The sequence below is a fragment of the Nicotiana tabacum genome, chromosome 9 (assembly GCF_000715075.1).
Source record: "Nicotiana tabacum cultivar K326 chromosome 9, ASM71507v2, whole genome shotgun sequence".
Classification (NCBI taxonomy): domain Eukaryota; kingdom Viridiplantae; phylum Streptophyta; class Magnoliopsida; order Solanales; family Solanaceae; genus Nicotiana; species Nicotiana tabacum.
This window is the reverse complement of record NC_134088.1, coordinates 17932485-17954167: the sequence shown is the minus strand read 5'-3', so window position 1 is coordinate 17954167 and position 21683 is coordinate 17932485. Positions and strand designations below refer to the sequence as shown.

Genomic DNA, 21683 nt, shown 5'->3' with positions numbered 1-21683 from the left:
CAATAAACATCATTTGTAATGAAGTGTAATAGGTGAGACTTCATTGCAAATAACCTCATAAAATTAAAATACGTAAAAAATCACAGGTATTTCATTAGATTTTGATTGATCATCTTGGTGGGTTCAGACAATTTCCGATCGTATTGATCTTGACAAACAAGTCATTATACGACAATCCACATCGATCATTTATCAAAACTTATATCTTATTCTTTCATGTTTAGTTATTTATTAATTCAACGCTTTGTTTAATGAAATTAGCTTACAGAATTGTATTTTACATGGCTTGTCGTACGTGCACGTGCCGAAAAAACTAGTAACTGACCATGCCCAACTCTAGTCCTAAAAAGGATAAGCGGTCGCTGCAAATATAATCCGATCTAAGTGCCCGGAGTCAAATCCCACAGAGAACTAAGGTTTAGCTACAATTGGTCACTATCATTAAGAAGACAAGTTTGAACAATTCCTAAATTATAAATATTAAGATTATTATTTCTAATTAACTAACAAATTAAAGTAGTAGATTAACAACTAAAGATATTAAGGGTTGGAGAAAAGATTAAGGAGGTCTAGAGTTATGATTTCCCCAATTGTCGGAATCCTTCCTGTTACGTCTTCTATAATTTCGCCTAAGTATTCTCTACCGATCGTGAGTACTTTGGGTGTCGTAGCTCTCTCTCTCGAGAAACTACCACAATTTACTAGATGCATTCTCTCGAACTACGCTAGCTGGCACTAATTCACCGCTCACTATGATCACACCAAGGTTTCATTATCTCTAATCCCGCTGTTAAACCCTCCGTATTGTTCTCTCACATACGTTAGGAGTGATGTGTTCAACAACTACCTAAATGTGTACTCTCTCTCGAGCAATATATACACTAAATAGGCACAGTCAATTGATGGTCATTCAATCAACAACAATAAACACGTAGTTGAATATGTAGAGAAATACAACGGCTCAATTATATAAAAATATAACAAGAATTCATCTTACAAAAGGTTTTATTAAAACTCTAGATAACAAATTAGATATTCATAATAGTATGCAAAATTACAATACAAGAATTCATAACCAATAGTGGAAATAGGAAAAAGAAAGTGAAAAACTCATAGAAGAATTCTCCGCCTTGTTCCTAGTGTGTTATTGCCTCCATAGGTCGAATACCCTCTAAACAATATCTCCCTTTTGGTTGAATTTGCTCTAAAAAAACGTCCTCCCTTTCTCTTAGACTAAATAGACATGTTTAGGGAGTATTTATAAGCTAGGGTTGAAGTTCTTGAGTCCAAATCCGGGTTAGAGACTTTTAACCAGCGACTTTTAATTACCGGGCTATAGACCTCGCGAAGCGAGGCTTATAGCGCGGTCAACCTGGCTATAGAACTCGCGAATCCTGGTCTGTAGCGCGGTCAAGCTGGCTATAGACCTCGCGAAGCCTGGCCTGTAGCGCGGTTTGGGTACTTGGCATTTTTGTGCTCTTTTCTTGCATTTTCGTCCTCTTTTTGTGCAACCTTCACTCGTCTTTCTCTTCTAATACCCCTACACATAAAATAACATAATTTAGCTCAAATGTCGCACAAATAACTACTAAACTAACATGTAAGGAGAGTAATGTACTAAAAGTATAGCATTTTGGCCCAACATCAGTAACACAAGAAAGTTTTGGAAGTCCTAAGAAACAAGTTTACCAATACCATGTATTGAATTATTTTATATAGCTATATGTATTATAATACTGAAAAGCATTATACAGAGAGAGGTATAATGTCAAATGGGAGAGCAGAGCAGTCAATCTTTTAAGCAGCTCTGTCCAAAGGAGTTTTGAGCTTTCAATGAATCAGAATAGTAGGTCGACGAACGGCGAATACAAGTAGGATATTTACCAATTTTCCTTCATGAACAACTTTTTAGCGCGAGAATTTCACCGGATACTTTGTCAGAACAATTTTTATTCAAGTCAACCGCAAGGATCTTATAGTCATCCCTAGTTGTGTCATATCCCAATCCAAAAACACAATCATGTCGTTTATATTCTAGATAGGGAACTACTATTGATTCTCTTGTGGAGGGGTTCCAGAGCAAAAGGTGTATGCCAAGTCTATCACAAGTTACGAGAAGAACCAATCCATCATAACAACAAACTTATGTGGTAATGTGATTTGCAGTTTGTAGGCAAATCAAGTTTTTGTTCATCCGCAACCACTTGAACCGGCGATAAAAAAAACAAGAGAATTCAACCGCATCACCCCCCCGCGTATTGGGCAACAAGAAGTTTTTGGGATTTTTGACCCTTCTTGGCACGATTGAGATGCTTCATCTTAAAGTAATAATCAAAGATTAATGCCTTCCAGAATGTTGAAACACATTTGAGCCGTTGAAGAGACCGCACGGATAACCTGCGGAAGATCTCCATAACTATTTCCTCTTGGAACGCTTTAGTAGTTCACTAGTTGAAGATGTTAAATCTTTCGAGCTCATATATATACATAGAGAAAACCAAGAACAAATATATAAAAAGAAAGCTACAGCGACCAGAGTTCAAAACAAGTTTTCAAGCACAACTTCTACAACTAACCTTTGAATTAGTTGAGAAGGCCGCCCAATGATTACAATAACTGTTGTTCCAAATAAGGAATAAAAAAGGATAATCCGGTGCAATAAGCTCCGCCTATGCGTGGGTCTGGAGAAGGGTCGGACCACAACTGTTATTCCAAATAAGGAATAAAAAAAGGCAGCCCGGTGCACTAAGCTATGCGCGGGGTCTAGGGAATTAAGGGCCGGACCACAATTGTTATTCCAAATAAGGAATAAAAAAAGGGTTGCCCGTTGCACTAAGCTCCGCCTATGCGTGGGTCTGGGGAAGGGCCGGACCACAATTGTTGTTCCAAATAAGTAATAAAAAAGGGCAGCCCGCTGCACTATGTTGCCGCTATGCGCGGGGTCCGGGAAGTGTTCCAAATAAGGAATACTTGTGGAATTTCAAAGTAAAGTTTTAGCTCTGATCTGGTGATTGTTTTTATATAAGTAGTACTGCTATGATTCGAGTAATTTCTCAGTCACAGAAATAATTACTGTCAGAGAGTATAACTGTCTTCTTTACATACTAGGAACTTGTTGTAGAATCTTCAAAGTCGTTAAACCAACAACAATTAAAACTCACCTGATCAATGTCCATAGTATTACTTCCCTGAAATTTAAAGAATTGTAGGGTTAGCATAGAACAAGTATCCAAATCCACGTGCGTAAACATAAACACAGAGCAGAACCAAAAACGAGAAAAATACCTTTGCAAATATGAATGAGGTACTGATTTCTTCTTCTTCTTCTTCTTCTTCTTCTTCTTCTGTTGGGGGCATCTGGAAAGGATAAACGATTCTGCATCGCTATTACCATCAATTTGATTGAAAAGATTAGCCTTTTTTGTATTTGCATTGGATTTCTTCTTCTTCGCCTTTTGTATCTTTGAACCGGTTCGGGTTTGGTGGTCCTACTCAGTTTGTAAACATTGAGGTATATGTTTTTCTATTTCTACTGGTCTCTAAATATATGTTGCATGTGTATTTAAAATAATAAACTTTCAACTATTCATTATAATCAGTTGGTATTATAACACTATTGTACCCTCTAGTAGAAAGGAAAATATGTTTCTATCTTGATTCACAAAGTTGGCGATTTCCTATAATAATAATATATGTAATAAAATTTAAATTCGCTAAGTATGGCGAAGAAGATTAATTAAAACGAGTTATCAAGCAAATTAGCGGAACTTAATCATATTAAATCAATAATACATTCACAAAAAACAAGTCATATACACTCTATTAATTAGTAATTAGAATATCATAAGCTGATTCTCCTCTCTCGTGCGGAACTTGATCATCATATTCTACAAAATTCCTCTTCATCATCACAATGGAGAATACAATATCGACACTCAGCTACCAATGCCAACTTACAATAATTGATATAATTCTTCGTGTTGTTCAAAGCACAACATTGTCCTACGATATTAGACATTTCCTTAGGCATGTTGGCATTGTTCTGGTTGTGATAATTAAGATGAAGAAAGTCTAATTATGCAATGTAATTTCACATCTTTTACGCGTTTTAACTAATCAAAAATCGCAGGATTTTTCATGACATGGACTCATGCCACAAATAATAAAAGCCATCTAATACAACAAAGAAGAATAATTATATATATAAACTATCTTCATAATAAAGTTATACTAAAAATTTGTATTATTTAAAAGGTGGACAATTCATAAAGTATAATTTAATGCAATAGACTAAGATCCTAGTATTTACAATTACACAGACTATGAGTTACAAAGTGCTACGAAATAATATTTATTTGAGATTTGAGCGCTGGTATTTTAATCTAAAGAGGGTAAAGTTACTTCAAAGTTCAAATTATTAAATTAGACTATTAAAGTCCTAAATATTACTACATTTTGACCAATGTGTCAATATATCTTTTTACAACAACAAAATATAGTAGATTATCCTTAAAAGCATATTTTTTTAAAAGAACAGGCCGTAGGTTTCTAATATAAATTCAGAACCATATAGAATAATTTGGGTAGGTTTTTTTTTCTATAAAAAGAAACCAAAAATTTATAGAACCGAACCGAACAAACTTTTATATAGAAAATATATTTTATATATTGTTTTTCTATAGTATTTTATATCTGCTTACTATATTTTTCTAGAAGAAACAAATAGAAGCATTTATTTCATGGTACTGTTAGTTCACTCCTACTATATTACTTCATTTATAAATTTTATTACGTGAATAATTGAAAAGCTCAAAATGCACGAACATTTAATTCCATAATGTGTGATGCTCTCACGTTGAGTCAAAAGCTATGTATAAATTTTTGCAAATTATCTGATCAATCGATGTGTATCCTAAAGGTACCGTAATTATTATAGACCAGTATAGAGAAATTTCTCGACCAGTTATATGTGCCTCATATATAATTATTCAGTATTAATCATTAAAGAGTTGTATCTCGTGCTATCCGGTGTATTTTTTATTAAATATAGTTTAGCACAACTATTATCATTTAGAGAAGTGTCTAGTTAGGTGAGTTTGATGAATGTCGAGGTAGAACGAATTTGAGCTAAACACCATTGATATATATTGGCATGTCAAATTCCTTTTCCAACTATAAATTTAGTTTCTTGAATAACTTTAATGTCTAATATCTTCATCCTAATAAGCTCAGTAATGACGGTTGGGAAAAATTAATAGCCACATACACAATCCAAAGTTATAAATAACCGGCCGAATCAAATTATTACAAATTTCAGTTGATTAAAAGTCAAAATTATTATGCATGCTTGACATGACGTCCTATAAAAGCAAGAGTCTTAAGTAGTCCACTCAAAATAGAAATGCTTCTAATAACCAAACTAACAAATTTGAATTTTTTGGTTTGTGAAGATAGAAAAGTTAGATTTTTTCTATGGATTATATAAAATTAATTTGATAAGAATAAAATTAGGTTTCATATAATTTTTTGACCCAATTTGTTTTGGTGAATAAAGAGAAACGAATAACATACTAATTTATGAGGATTTTAGTCGTGGTAGGATTGAAAGTTCATAGAAGTTAATCCTATGTCTAGTTTTATTCTCCAAGTAGAATTAATATTACGTGGGCACCATGTCTCGTTACAAAATTTAGAGAATTTTACTTCTAGTTGATTTCAAGTCCTATTATTATCAAATTTTTAAAGATTACAATTTTATTAAACATCAATTATATTTTTAAGGCTATTTTGGCTATCAACATTATATTCATACTTTTATAATAAGATAAATATCAATAACAAAATAACCCTTAAAATATATGAAGGGACACCAAATTAAATGAATAAGATAAATATCAATAACAAAATAACCCTTAAAATATATGTATATGTAATGCCTCCATAATTTAAAATGCCAAGAAATGTTATTACATATATTAGCATAATATGGGAACTAAAACTGCATGGATATCATCGTCTGAACCTGCAAAAATGATCAATTAAGTCATGTCAGTTATGACATACTATTATGCACTAATAGTTTATAAATATGCAATGTGATGATATGTTACCTAAGACTTCTTTTAGACGATATTCTTTGTGTATGTACCATTCTGACGCTTTGGTTGCTCCGTCATGATAACAACTTTTATTGTGGACATCGATATTCCTCTTGAAAGTGCAACATGTAGTTGCCCATGCGAGCAAACATGTTGCGGGAGATATAATCCAACATTCAGAATTGTTTGTCCTTGTGCTTTATTGTCACGACCCGAAATCCACCTAATCGTGATGGCACCTAACCCAAACCGTCAGGTAAGTCAATTAACCACTAACCAATTCTAATAATAATTAATAAAGCAATTAAGTAAAGAAATACCTGAATCTGATACATTGCCCAAGGACTGGTAGTACAAATCATGAGCTTCTAAGAATAGAGTTTACAAAGCTGAAATGAAGTAAATATATCATCTATTTGAAGAGTACATAAACAAAGTTTTATGAACTAGAGACAACTACAATCGGAACGCAGGTACATCTTCAATTCCGGCTCCCGTCGATCACAGCAACGTCATCAGTCAATATATGCACGCAAGGTGCAGAAGTATAGTATGAGTACAACCGACCCCATGTACTCGATAAGTAACAAACTTAACCTTAGGTTGAAAGTAGTGACGAGCTAGAACAAAGGTCGGGTTCAATACCAATATCCCACAATAATTCATAAAATCATAGTACAAGTAATAAAAGGAGTATCTTAGAAATAAAATGTTCAGCTCGTTCACAGTTCCAGAAAAGTAGGCATGCTTTTCAAGTATTTCAGTGAAAACTCAAATCTTATACCAAAATTTGCCAAAAATATGAGTAAGTTTGAAAGCTGTGATTTTTTCCAAAATTCCTTTCAACAATAAATAAGATGTTTTATTTTCCTTTCAGATAGCACGTGTAAGATGTCTCTCTATGCCCATATGTCAAAATGTATGAGAAGTCATAAATGACATGATACTATACAACATGAGAAAAAATGCATCTCTATACCTGTATGTCAAGTGTGCATGTCAAATGCGATGCAAATTAGTGATAAAGACCATATGCATACTCTCAGAGTATCAATTCACTCAGTCCTCCCAGTCACTCAGTCCTTCCAATCACTCAGTCCTCACAGTCACTCAGTCCTCCCAGTCACTCGACACTCGCACTCAGTAGGTACCTGCACTCAATGGGGGTGTGTACAGACTCTGTAGGGGCTCTTACAGCCCAAGTGTTATAACACGCACAGACAACTCACGTATTATAGTATCAATATCTGGATCCACACGGACAACTCACGTGCTATAGTATAACATCTGGATCCGCACAGACAACTCACGTGCTATAATATAGTATCTCACAATCAGGCTCTCGGCCTCACTCAGTCATCAATCTCTTCAGTCTCTCGGGCTCTCAATGTCATGAAATATCAGCCCAAAATAATGAGGTGATGTATCAATATGTAGCAACAAAGACTGAGGTATGATATGAAATGAATAAACATGACTGAGTATGAAATTGCAATGTAAGCAAATAACTCAACAGCAATAACGACCTCAATGGGTCCCAACTGAGTAAGCACGTAGCCTAGACATGGTTTCTAACATGAATCACAGCTCAATAGCTCTAGTACGTAAATTTCATGGTTACAGATATGATCAGGCAGCTACACAGTACCACAGAAATAACGGAATTACAACTTACACGGTGCACGCCCACATGCCCCTTACCTAGTATGTGCGTCACCTCAACACCAATCATATAACACGTAATTCGAGGTTTCATACCCTCATCACAAAGTTTAGAAGTGTCACCTACCTCGAACAAGCTAATTCCAATACCGAGCAAGCCAAGCGATGCTCCAAAAATGTCATCTAGCGCGTAGCGACCTCCAAACGGCTCAAAACTAGCCAAAAGCAACTCAAATACATCAAATAAAGCCCAAGGAAATAATTTCAAATGAAAAAGGTCGAATCTTTAATCAAAAGCCCAAAATCGGCCAAAACGTCCAACCCGAGCCCACACCTCGGAATCCGACAAAACTCACAAAATCCGACAACCATGAGTCCAACCATACTAATTTCACTTAAATCCGACTCTGAATTGATGTTCAAAACTCAAAAATTAACTTTACGAAACTTTAGGCTAAAACCCCCAAATTTCTCTTTTGGAACCCTCAATCAAATGCTGAAAACTAAGATAGATTCATGATATAAAATAAAAAATGAGAAGAGAACACTTACCTCTGTTCACATGGTGAAAATTGCCTCAAGAATCTCCTCAATCCGAGCTCAAGAGCTCAAAAAATGCAAAAATGGCCGAAACCCTCGAAATAGAGCACTTTATACTTCTGCCCAGGCATCCTCTTATGCGAACGCGGGAAGTCCATCATGTTCGCGATGAACAAAAATACACTGCCACCAAAAGCACTATGCGTTCGCGATACACCCCACGGGAACGCGATGACCACTGATGCAAAGCTTCGCGAACGCGACTCACCTTACGCGATCGCGTTGAAGAATTCTCCAACTCCCAGCTGCCAAACCTCAACACTACGCGAACGCATAGCAATGGACGCGGACGCGAAGACAAAAATCTTCAACCCAGTGTGAATGCGACCTCAGAAGCGCGAATGCGAAGAACAAATAGCTCCACTGACCAAACACCTTTCGCAATCGTGGCTACACCTTCACGATCGCGAAGAATGCCAGAAGCAACAGGTATCAGCAGAAAAACCAGCAATGCAAAGCCATTTGAAATGATCCGAACTATATCCGAAATTCAACTGAGCCCCTCGGGACCCCGTCCGAATATACCAACAAGTTTCATAACACAATACGGACCTACTCAAAGCCTCAAAACACACATAACAACATCAAAATGATGAATCATATCTCAAATCGAAATCTATGAACTTTGAACTTTTCAACTTCAATAACTCGTGCCGAAACATAGCAAATCAACCCTGAATGAACCCAAATTTTGCACACAAGTCCCAAATGACAAAACGAAGCTATTCCAATTCCCGGAATCACAATCCGAATCCGATATCAAAAAGTCCACTACCTGTCAAACTTTTCAAAAATCCAACTTCCGCCATTTCAAGCCAAATTCCACTACGGACCTCCAAATCATAATCCGGATACGCTCCTAAGTTCAAAATCACCCAATGGACCTACTGGAACCATCAAAACTCCGTTCCGAGTTCAAATTCATAAAAAGTCAAACTTGGTCAACTCTCCCAATTTAAAGCTTCAACAATGAAATCCATTCTTTCAATTTGATTCTGAATAACCTGAAAATCAAAACCGACGATTCACATAAGTCATAATACATCATACGGAGCTACCCATGCCCGTAAACTACCGAGCGAAGTGCAAATGCTCAAAACGACCGATTGGGTCGTTACGTTCTCCCCCACTTAAATATATGTTCATCCTCGAACGTGTCCAAAGTTATTCTCAAAGTCATCAAACAGTCGTGTAACCTTACCATGCACGTACCCGGGGGTAATCTCACATCACCCTATCCTATATAGGTCTGATAACACAACATAACTGAGATTTCCTTAATTCAACTTAGCCCATAAGCCTTAGAATCCAATTTCCAACATCCGGAACTTTCTATAAGATCAGAATCTCGCATCAACACTCTGTATAAGTCTGAACAAGCTGTATCAAGCCATATCCATAACCCAAGATGTAATCACATGATATACCGCATAACTCAAATACTCATAGCAATGATTTCTAATCACAGCACTTGTCCAAAACAACCCAATTTCGGTAATAAACTTTATGTCAAACCAAACCTCGTCCTAAAACCTTCGTACACTGCCGATGATGAAAGAAACACGCAGAACTCATAACCATTCATCAGATCAACCAGTCATGAAACTCCCTCTCCTTCGACAAGAACTATAGCAAATTTCTAAGCCGACTTTCGATATTTTCCTTCCAACCATACTGTAATCAATTCCGATAGTATCCATTCTAGGTCCAATGACCTAATCTCATCCAACACGGCCACTCTAGTGACATGACACATCAATACAATCTAAAGCCACAACCCGTGCACCAATAAGCAACATTCCAAATATACTCAATCATGAAAAATGACTCAGACGAGAGAACTGTCCCGCAAGCTCCTCAAGTACCAACACAACGCAATGCGAAGAACCTATCACACACCGTAGAACCAAAACACACGAATCTAACACAAGGGATCATATCTCAACATCACTCTGCCGCAATGCGTGACCCCATCCAAACACTGGTCCATATGAAATACCTCAACCACCATGCTCAAAATCAATAACCACACGCAATTCGACATCAAGTACCCAAAGTGAATTACCATAATCACGGAGAAGACAATGACACAATGCCACCCAAAACTCGAAAGGACATAACCAATACGCAATCAATCATGCAATACCCAAATACTCATCTCGCTCAAATTCCGCTATAAGGCCCCAATAGAACCACACCATGTGTGCCTAAAACCAACGAATCACAACTCTTCATAGCATATAAGAGTAACTCACAGATAATTTTAGAATACGAATAAGCTCAGCAATAACCGAATGGCACATCCCTCAATAATAGCATTATGGAGCCAACCAGTCTGACCCGATGTAGAATACACATACTTATTGGGCTTATCAATGAACCCCAAATCAACTCTGACCACCCACAATAGATAAATAACCCTCCAAAGGTCCACAATTACTGAATCATAACACTTGCTATCATCTGGCTAGCTCTGGCCACAACTTCACAGCCCACAACCACGAAACAATCTGCTCCAGAAAACTCCCGATTTCCAAATCCATAGAACACACGAATCACCATTTCTGATTCCATCTCCACCGCCCGAATGTCTAACATATCTCTCATACACGATAATCCCACCAGAAATACTTCTAAAATTCTTCTGTGCCACCTAACAAAATTTGAACATCAGCAGTGGATCAACCAGGAGAGTGCCGCAGTACCAATAAAGTATCCATAAATCAAAACGCGTTACCTCTTCAGAAATGTATACTCTCATCAAGCCATACCAAATAGTATATCATTTACCTAGTCATCTGAAACTGTCCATGCTGCCTAAGAATTTTATGACCTTCCCTTCAAAACTGAACTGTGATCTCGCTCATGTAAATCTCAATCCCACACAACACACCGCATACACCATGCCATCATATGAAAAATACGAGAACTTCATAGTCCACTCCGAGTCACAAGAAACTACATACTCAATTAGCCAAGGACCTTCCATTTGATTTCATCCAGGAGAAAATCACTATACACCATATACTCCTCACGCCAGTAGGAAATATACTCCTCGAACCGTGGTAGAAACCATTGAGAACCCTTTAAAGTCCATTTGCACATAACCAAGGTATCATAACCAAATCTCTCTAACTCATCCCGACCACGCAGGTCGCCAAAACCCAAGAGCATTGCCACAAAACACCTGTAGAGACTAGCCACATCATAAGTACCCAAAGAACCGATTATATCCATTACTGTGCTGATCCAACCTACTACTAAGTTGTCCTAACTCTCCGAGTTCTTTCCGACTTACCTTCAAATTGATAGTTCTCCTCGCCATAATACCACGATTCTCAACCAAAACTCACCACACAAGAGACCCTAGTATAAAACCACAATGTCCTAAGGCCCATAAGCCGCTGACTTCCCTCTTAAGCACCCCAAAGCACCACAACCGAGACACCTACTCTAAAGAGACCTTAGGTGAACCTAAAACTATTTCCTTCACTTTCTTGATACTGAAATGCATAATCCACAATGATATAAAAATGCCACAAGTCTCGACACCGTCCAATGCAAATATCAGATCCTAGCCATATACCAATTCTCAATTGCTACATATAATTCTTGAATCCATTAAAACCATTCTCGAGAGCCATCCACTCTGCTCAAATCTCAATTGCACCGCCCCAAACGGGCCAAACGACTGGTGCCCGATTGGCATGACGACACCCAAAGGAGTAACCCCACCTTAATGCGACCAAGCAAATTCCTACTCCATACACACTACATCCTTCACGAATAACCACTCAATCATTATGTGATTCCCATATACCCATAGAGTGTAATACAACCCGTATCCAGAAATCCCCTTACTTGAGTCATCCTCAATCTCAACCCCTGCAGTCATAACTGATTCACCAGTATACCTCAAACCGAAACCAATACAACATATAATTGTGCAATCAACTTGTCGATAACATACTCCTCCACTTGGCTCAAAGCCATAGAACAAAACAGTCGATAACATTACGATACCCATACTCTATTACTGCCAAAATCCCGCACTGAAATTCAACTAAATCCTTCGAAAGCTCATGTAACACAAACTATATAATACCTCAAATCGTCTGCAAATCTCACATTCATCCTCGTGATAGTCAGGTCAACTGTTACAACCGATCCAAACTCAAATCTCACAATTATACCCCGCTGGTAGAAAAGAAAGCCTCCAAACAACATTATAAAAATCACACATCCGTAGATTACCTCGTAGGTTATAACCCACCTGCTTAGCCTCAAACTAATATCTCTTGATACCCTTTCATAGCCACAACTACTAAGCAGCCACTTAATCTCCCTGAGTATGATCTCGACAATAAGACATGAGAACCTATTTCGTTCCAGTATTAAGCAACAGAAAGGATCCTTCAATGCACTCATACGCGAGACTATACGTCATATCAAAATGAAAATCAAGCACCCAATGGCCCCTCCTTTACATTTCAAGGAAACACTTCTTGTCGCATTCAAATCGTCTTAACACATCCTGCAGTAACATCATACTCATCACAAAGCCATTCTACCGCTCATCGAGCCACAAATTCCACTCATAGGAACACTGCCGGACGTATAATTCCAAAAGCACGTGCTCACACAATCAAAATCTTTGTGCTCAAGCTATAGTCAAAACCTGGCCTCCAGTCCTCCAGACTGACCCATCATCAGCACACAGGAATCACATATCGCACCTCGTTCATAGAATCACAAGCCGGTGATGCACAACTGATACCAAGCACTCGAGTGCGCATGCGAATGCGTGGAAGGAATTCAAAAAGTTATGTCTCAAGCTGAATCAATTCCACACAATAAGGAAAGAAATATGGGAAGTATATATCCTAAATGCCCTGTAGCCTCTCGAAGATAGGTATGAACATCATCATACCGATCTGCAAGACTCTACTAGACACTTGCTCATGACTTGTAGAACCTATGAACCTAGGGCTCTGATACCAACTTGTCACAACCCGAAATCCACCTAGTCGTGATGAAACCTAACCCAACTCATCAGGTAAGCCAATTAACCACTAACCAATTCTAATAACAATTAATAAAGCAATTAAGTAAAGAAATATTTGAATCTGATACATTCCCCAAGGACTGGTAGTATAAATCATGAGCTTCTAATAATAGAGTTTACAAAGTTGAAATGAAGTAAATACTTCATCTGTTTGAAGAGTACATAAATAGAGTTTTATAGATCTAAGGCTACCCTGAACAAGAGGCAGCTACAACCGGAATGCAGGTACATCTTCAATTTTGGCTCTCGTCGATCACAGCAACGCCAACAGTCAATATCTGCACGCAAGGTGCAGAAGTGTAGTATAAGTACAACCGACCCCATGTACTCAATAAGTAACAAACCTAACCTTAGGTTGAAAGTAGTGACGAGCTAGAACAAAGGTCGGGTCCAATACCAATATCCCACAACAATTCATAACATCATAGTACAAGTAATAAAGGAGTATCTCAGAAATAAAATGCTCAGCTCGTTCACAGTTCCAAAAAGGTAGGCATGTTTTTCAAGTATTTTAGTGAAAACTCAAATCTTTAAATTTGCCAAAAATATAAGTTTGAAAACTGTGATTTTTCCCAAAAATCGTTTCAACAATAAATAAGATGTTTTATTTTCCTTTCGGATAGCACGTGTAAGATGTCTCTCTATGCCCATATGTCAAAATGTATGAGAAGTCATAAATGACATGATACTATACGACATGAGGAAAAATGCATCTCTATGTCTGTATGTCAAGTATGCATGCCAAATACGATGCAAATCAGTGATAAAGACCATATCCATACTCTCAGAGTATCAATTCACTCAGTCCTCCCAGTCACTCAGTCCTCCCAGTCACTCAGTCCTCACAGTGACTCAGTCTTCCCAGTCACTCGGCACTCGCACTCAATAGGTACCGGCGCTCACTGGGGGTTTGTACAGACTCCGGAGGAGCTCCTACAGCCCAAGCGCTATAATCCATACGGATAACTCACGTGCTTCACGGACAACTCACGCGCTATAGTATCAATATCTGGATCTATACGGACAACTCACGTGTTGCACGGACAACTCATGTGCTATAGTATAACATCTGGATCCGCACGGACAACTCACGTGCTATAATATAGTATCTCACAATCAGGCCCTCGTCCTCACCCAGTCATCAATCTTTCCAGTCTCTCGGGCTCTCAATGTCATGAAATATCAGCCCAAAATAATGATGTGATGTATCAATATGTAGCAACAGAAACTGAGATATGACATGAAATGAATGAACATGACTGAGTATGAAATTGCAATGTAAGCAAATTACTCAACAACAGTAACGACCTCAATGGGTCCCAACAGAGTAAGCACGTAGCCTAGACATAGTTTCTAACATGAATCACAGTTCAATAGCTCCAGTACGTAAATTTCATGGTTACAGATATGATCAAGTAGCTGCACAGTACCACAGAAACAAAGAAATTACAACTTACACGGTGCACACTCACACGCCCCTCACCTAGTATGTGTGTAACCTCAATACCAATCATATAATACGTAATTCGAGGTTTCATACCCTCAGCACAAAGTTTAGAATTGTCACTTACCACGAACAAGCCAATTCCAATACCGAGCAAGCCAAGTGATGCTCCAAAAATGTCATCTAGCGCGTAGCGACCTTCAAACGGCTCAAAACTAGACAAAAGCAACTCAAATACATCAAATAAAGCCCAAGGAAACAATTCCAAATGAAAAAGGTCGAGATCAAAAGCCCAAAATCGGCCAAAACGTCCAACCCGGGCCCATACCTCAGAATCCGACAAAACTCACAAAATCTGGCAACTCATTCAATTACGAGTCCAACCATACTAATTTCACTCAAATCCGACTCTGAATCGATGTTCAAAACTCAAAAATTAACTTTATGAAACTTTAGGCTAAAACCCCCAAATTTCTCTTTTGGAACCCTCAATCAAATGCTCAAAACGAAGATAGATTCATGATATAAAATAAAAAATGAGTAGAGAACACTTACCTCTGTTCACATGGTGAAAATTGCATCAAGAATCGCCTCAATACGAGCTCCATAGCTCCAAAAATGCAAAAATGGCCGAAACCCTCGAAATAGAGCACTTTATACTTCTACCCAAGCATCCTCTTACGCGAACGCGGGAAGTCCATCGTGTTCGCGATGAACAAAAATACACTGCCACCAAAAGCACTACGCGTTCGCAATACACCCCACGGGAACGCGATGACCGCTGATGCAAAGCTTCGCAAACACGACTCACCTTACGCGATCGTGTTGAAGAATTCTCCAACTCCCATCTGCCAAACCTCAACACTACGCGAACGCATAGCAATGGAAGCGAACGCGAGGACAAAAATCTTCAACCCAGTGCGAACGCGACCTCAGAAGCACGAATGCGAAGAACAAATAGCTCCACTGACCAAACACCTTTCGCGATCGCGGCTACACCTTTGTGATCGCGAAGAACGCCAGAAGCAATAGGTAACAGCAGAAAAACCAGCAATGCAAAGCCATTTAAAATGATCTGAACTACGTCCGAAATTCAACCGAGCCCCTCGGGACCCCGTCCGAACATACCAACAAGTTCCATAACACAATACGGACCTACTCAAAGCCTCAAAACACACATAACAACATCAAAACGACGAATCACACCTCAAATCGAAATCTATGAACTTTGAACTTTTCAACTTCAATAACTCGTGCCGAAACATAGCAAATTAACCCGGAATGAACCCAAAATTTGCTCACAAGTCCCAGATGACAAAACGAAGCTATTCAAATTCTTGGAATCACAATCCGTATCTGATATCAAAAAGTCCACTCCCGGTCAAACTTTTCAAAAATCCAACTTCTGCCATTTCAAGCCAAATTCTTCTACGGACCTCCAAATCACAATCTGGACAGGCTCCTAAGTCCAAAATCACCCAACGGACCTACTGGAACCATCAAAACTTCGTTCCGGGTTCAAATTTACAAAAAGTCAAACTTGGTCAACTCTCCTAATTTAAAGCTTCAACAATGAAATCCATTCTTCCAATTCGATTCTGAATAACCTGAAAATTAAAACCGACGATTCACATAAGTCATAATACATCATACGGAGCTACTCATGCCCGTAAACTACCGAACGAAGTGCAAATGCTCAAAACGACTGGTTGGATTGTTACATTTATTTATTGTCATTGCAAAACATAAGCGTATTGAAAATTGTTTACGGACAAATTTAAAAGGATATCCTTCATTTTTCGGAGGCGAAAGCTGAATTTTGGAGATGAACACCTGCTTGGAATTACATTGACATATCATAATTTCTGCATGTATGACGTTGTTGTCAAAACCTCTACATACCATCCTTGTACCATTACATAAGCCATTTGACGGATATAAGTTTCTCAATAACATGATGGGTGCAGTTTTCTTCAAAATCAACGTGTATGCAAGGGAATATCAATTTTCAATTATTAAGATTATCATCAACTCTTCCATTAAAAGAAACAAATAATTGGGGAAAAAATAATGCATCACGAAGTAAAAGAAAACTAAAGGAATTTAGCTGTCAAAATAAATTAAAATTTTCATAAAGCATGTTTTTCTGACTATTATCTTTTAAAGACTTACAAACTATGACTCAGTGAAAGAGGAAGAAGGCATACTGTGTAATTTATAAAAATAAAAATCTGTAATGGTTCCTAATTCAATAGGAACTCTTTAAGCATTTAGAGAATTAGAACCTAACCCATTTCACATTTGATATAATAGTAGTGTGAGAATTTTTGTGTTTGTTATTTACAAATATTATAGTAATATATATAAGGACTAATGAACTTGTCACGGCCCAAAATTCACTATAGGTCGTGATGGCGCCTAATGCCGTCGTCAGGTAAGCCAACTGTGATTTGTCAATTTAATTACTCATTTTATTACTTTCGAAATTATAGATTCTAATAAGGAAGGAGATTTACACTTCTAAATCCACGGGAACATACTACATTTGTAGTTTATAAAAGAATTGAAAGGCGTTAATAATATACGAAACCATAAGCATCAACTAGTATAACCCCAAAACCCGATGTCACAAATGCATGAGCATTTTTCTAAGGAGTATAATAATAATACAACATCTGTCTCAAATGTAAATAAGACAGGATAAAATAAATAGTATGATGGGGACTCTGTAAACTGCGATGTGTACCCTGGAATGCAGCTCACATAAAATCTCATAAACAGTTGCGCCTACGCGCCAAGATAATCACTAAATGAACCTATCATATCCTGCACATTTAGTGTAGAAGTGCAGCATGAGCACGTAAATCAACATGTACGCAGTAAGTATCTAGCTTAACCCGGTAGAAATAGTGACGAAGGGTCGACATCGACACTTACTAGAGGTCCAATAAAGCAATATGATAAATCATAGCAGATATGAAGCACAACAATAATAGTGGGGTTAAACTGTAAGTTAAATAACCTTCCAAAATGTTTCCTTTAAAGATATAGATTTCTCGGTCCTATATTATATTTATCAACAGCTCAGATATATCAAGTGCCAGTATCGAACGGATAAGGAAATACCAAATGCATTGACGAGTATCAATGGAAGGACAATCTCATGAATATTCGGTCTACTAGCGATATAACACACGATTATACCGAGGTCGTTCGACCCGATTCAGAATAATGTGTACACAGCCGACGGTCGAGCGGCACAAATCATAGATGCATCTATTATACTGTCGAGGCGTTCGGCCCGCTCCACAAGAAACAATGGAAATTATCGAATTACGAGACACGTGCTTACAACACAGTACATGGGCATAATAATAAATATACCCCTTTACATTTATCAAATATCTTAGCAACAACTCAAGGTGATAAAGCTCGGCCTAATATATTTATATGTGTCTAAATTTTCAGTTAAAAACACCCTTCTGCCCAGCGACTCGCATATGCGGTCCATTAGCCACTTCTGCATCTCCACACCTGCGAAAAATGCATCGTAGGTGCAGCTTCAGCTCAAACCAATCATCCTCGCTTCTGTGCGCCAGTTAGCGCATCTGCAGGCCTCAAGCACTTCTGCGCTCGTGCACCTATGCGTCCATGTTTGCTTCTGTGGCCCAGGCCTTCTTGGCCAACCACCGCTTCTGCGCTTCTTCTCCGCATCTGCGGCTTAGCAGGTGCGGACATTTCCTCGCACCTGCGCTCCCAGGCTTCCCCTACAGCCTTGTGATTCACAAAGTTTGGTAACCACTTGCTCTTTCTTCCCCAAGCTATAATCGCACCTGCGATTGAATCTTCGCACCTGTGTGACCGCACCTACAACCACTCCTTCCGCAGGTTCGATGGCACCAGGTTTTAGCAGCGTCAGCAGGTCCGCAACTTCCAAGTTCAATTCGTTTCAAGCCTGAGGCCCCCTGAGGCCCAACCAAACACATCAACCAGTCCCAAAACATAACACAAACCTACCCGGAGTCTCAAATCACACCAAACAACATCAAAATTGCGAATCGTACTCCTTTAAACTTCGAACTTTTAAACTTCGTCGAACGCGTCCGAATCATACTTAAACTTTTTGGAATGACGCCAAACTTTGCGCACAAGTCAAAAATCATAATACGAACCTATTCCAAGGCTCGGAATCCCAAACGACTTCGATAAACACCAAAGTCCACTTCAATTCAAACTTAAGAAATTCTTGAAACCTTCAAAATGCCAACTTCCACAATAAGCGCCGAAATGCTCCCGAGTGGTCCGATACTCACCTCGAACATACGCCCAAGTCCGAAATCATCATATGAACCTGTTGGAATCTTCAAATCCCGATTCCGAGGTCTTTTACTCAAAAGTCAAACCTTAGTTAATTCTTCCAACTTAAAGCTTCCGAAATTAGAATTTTCTTTCCAAATCAACTCCGAACTTCCCGAAATTCAATTCTGACCATGTGTATAAGTCATAATACCTAAAGTGAAGCTACTCACGGCCTCAAACCACCGGACGACGCGCTAGAGCATAAAATAACTGGTCGGGTCGTTACATTCTCTCCCACTTAAACATATATTCGTCCTCGAACGTGCTGAGAACTGCTCCGGAGTTGCTCCAAAATCACCGTTCAACACCTTGTGCACCTACCCGTGCCACCACAACCCAGTTGAACACATTAGCTGGAGTCAGACATAAGATCCTCTCTTTTATTTAGTCAATAAGCCTTAGAACCAAATTCCAACCTCTGAATTCCTCTACAAGACCTGATTCTAACAAACGAACACCATATCAATCACTACCCATTGTACCAAAACATGATCATACACCTTTGCTGAATTCACACCATGCACCACATAATTCACATACCCATAATACATCCTCCGACCACAACAGCTGAAATTTCACGAATCTGATGCCCGCAATATGCCTCATAACACATGTGAGCCCTGTTCCAAATTATTGCAATATTGCCACGATGAAAGAGATGTGTAGAAACTCATAACCACCTGCCGAATCAATAAATCGTGGAGTCTCTCCTCCTGACAAGAACCATTACTTCATTCTGAACTGAATAACGATAATTTCTTTTTAATGTACCTTATATAAATCGGATTGCACTAATTTTAGGTCCAATAGTCTCGTCTCACCCAGTACAAGATGCTCAGGTAATAAGCCACCTCAAACACTGACCCAGAACTCATATGACACCATCAATGCGCCTACAAGATACCACTTAAATATAACTCATAAGGAAGAACGAACTCTGACAGGGAATCACCCAGCCCGCATAACAAATAAAACGTCCGAATAGATGCTATGAACCTACCTCAGGGATGAAAAACAAGGAACACAAAATAAGTGTAAGGAACTGTGCTCAACATCTCACTATTGCGGCATGCAACCCGATCTAATATGACATTGTTGCGGCGTTCAACCCGATCCAAACATGACAATGTTATGGCGTGCAACCCGATCCAAACATGACAATGTTGCGGCGTGCAACCCGATCCACACAACATGCCCGTGGCAGCGTGCCACCCGATCGAAACAATATACCCGTGGCGGCATGCCACCCGATCCGCACATAACAATCAAGAAGAATACACACATCAAGTCGTAATGCTTATACTTATGAAATGCCCGAATATCGACCACAAGCATGGCAAGTGCATAATACAAAACCTGGGCAGATGGATAGCGCCATACGCTACGAAACCCAAGCACAATTAAGGTGCGATAAATGACATGTATCTTGAGAGCTATCCTGCTCATATAACACCACAAACTACACGGGACCACAACATATGTGTGAATAATCAAGCCGTCTCACAACCCGCATGGCACAATAGAGTGGAATAATTGACGACGAGAATAACATCCAGTGCCCGACGACTCCTCCATAAGCAATGCTATGACGAATGAACACATCCGACCTGACGTAGAGCACACATTCACATTAGGCCCACCAACGGACCTCAAACCGATTCTAATCATACCATACTGGGCCAATAACCATCCAAGGATCCACAATGGCACCGTTCATGACACACACGAGCAACCGTCCACTCCGGACTAAACTCCCACAGTTCACAACCAAAGGAATAGAGCGCCTTCTAGGCATAAACTCTCACATTAATGATAGTACCAAAAATCCCCATACTTGGTTTCAATCTTTAACAATCAAGTGACTAATATGTCACACTTATACAAATCTCCCCGTGAGGTATGCTCCCATGACCTTCCGCACTAGGTAGCAAATTCTGCACCTCCATACCACCAACCGTACAAATCTATAAAGAAGTTTAAGAACCCACAAATCAATACACAATGCTCCTTCCACAAAATACCATTCTCAGGTGACACTAAAGAAAATGCCAGCTTACTTTGAACATCTGAATTCACACCTGCTCATCTGAGCTCGTGAGATTCTTGTCAACACCGAACCGCAACCTTGATCCTCAACTTTCAAATTTGTATGTCGCTCACTGCACCCATCATGCTGCTACGTGATAATATAAGTGTTCACCATAACCCTTGAAATACTAGTAGAGTAAACACTTCATTGGCTAGAAACCTTTCACTTCACTCATTTCAGAAGAACCAATGCAACACGCAACTAAATTCCTAAACTGCAGAAAATATAAACCTCAAGTCGTGATTTAAACTGTCATGACTCTTCCGGAAGCCATTTAAACCACAGGGACATTTGAATCAAAAGCCTCCCAAATCAATCAAGTTATGGTGGTTGTCGAGCCCGCACGTACAACCACAAACTGCATGT

The 21683-nt window shown here is 38.8% G+C and overlaps 1 long non-coding RNA gene across 1 annotated transcript; it reads right to left on the bottom strand.

Moving 5' to 3' along the window:
* Nucleotides 1-963: 963 nt before the first annotated feature.
* Nucleotides 964-3505, bottom strand: LOC107774358 (uncharacterized). Its single transcript, XR_001645477.2, has 3 exons — nt 3286-3505; nt 3162-3188; nt 964-1540 (listed from the first exon to the last, which is right to left on the bottom strand). It is a non-coding gene; the product is annotated as an uncharacterized LOC107774358 (long non-coding RNA).
* Between the last annotated feature and the right edge of the window lie 18178 nt (nt 3506-21683).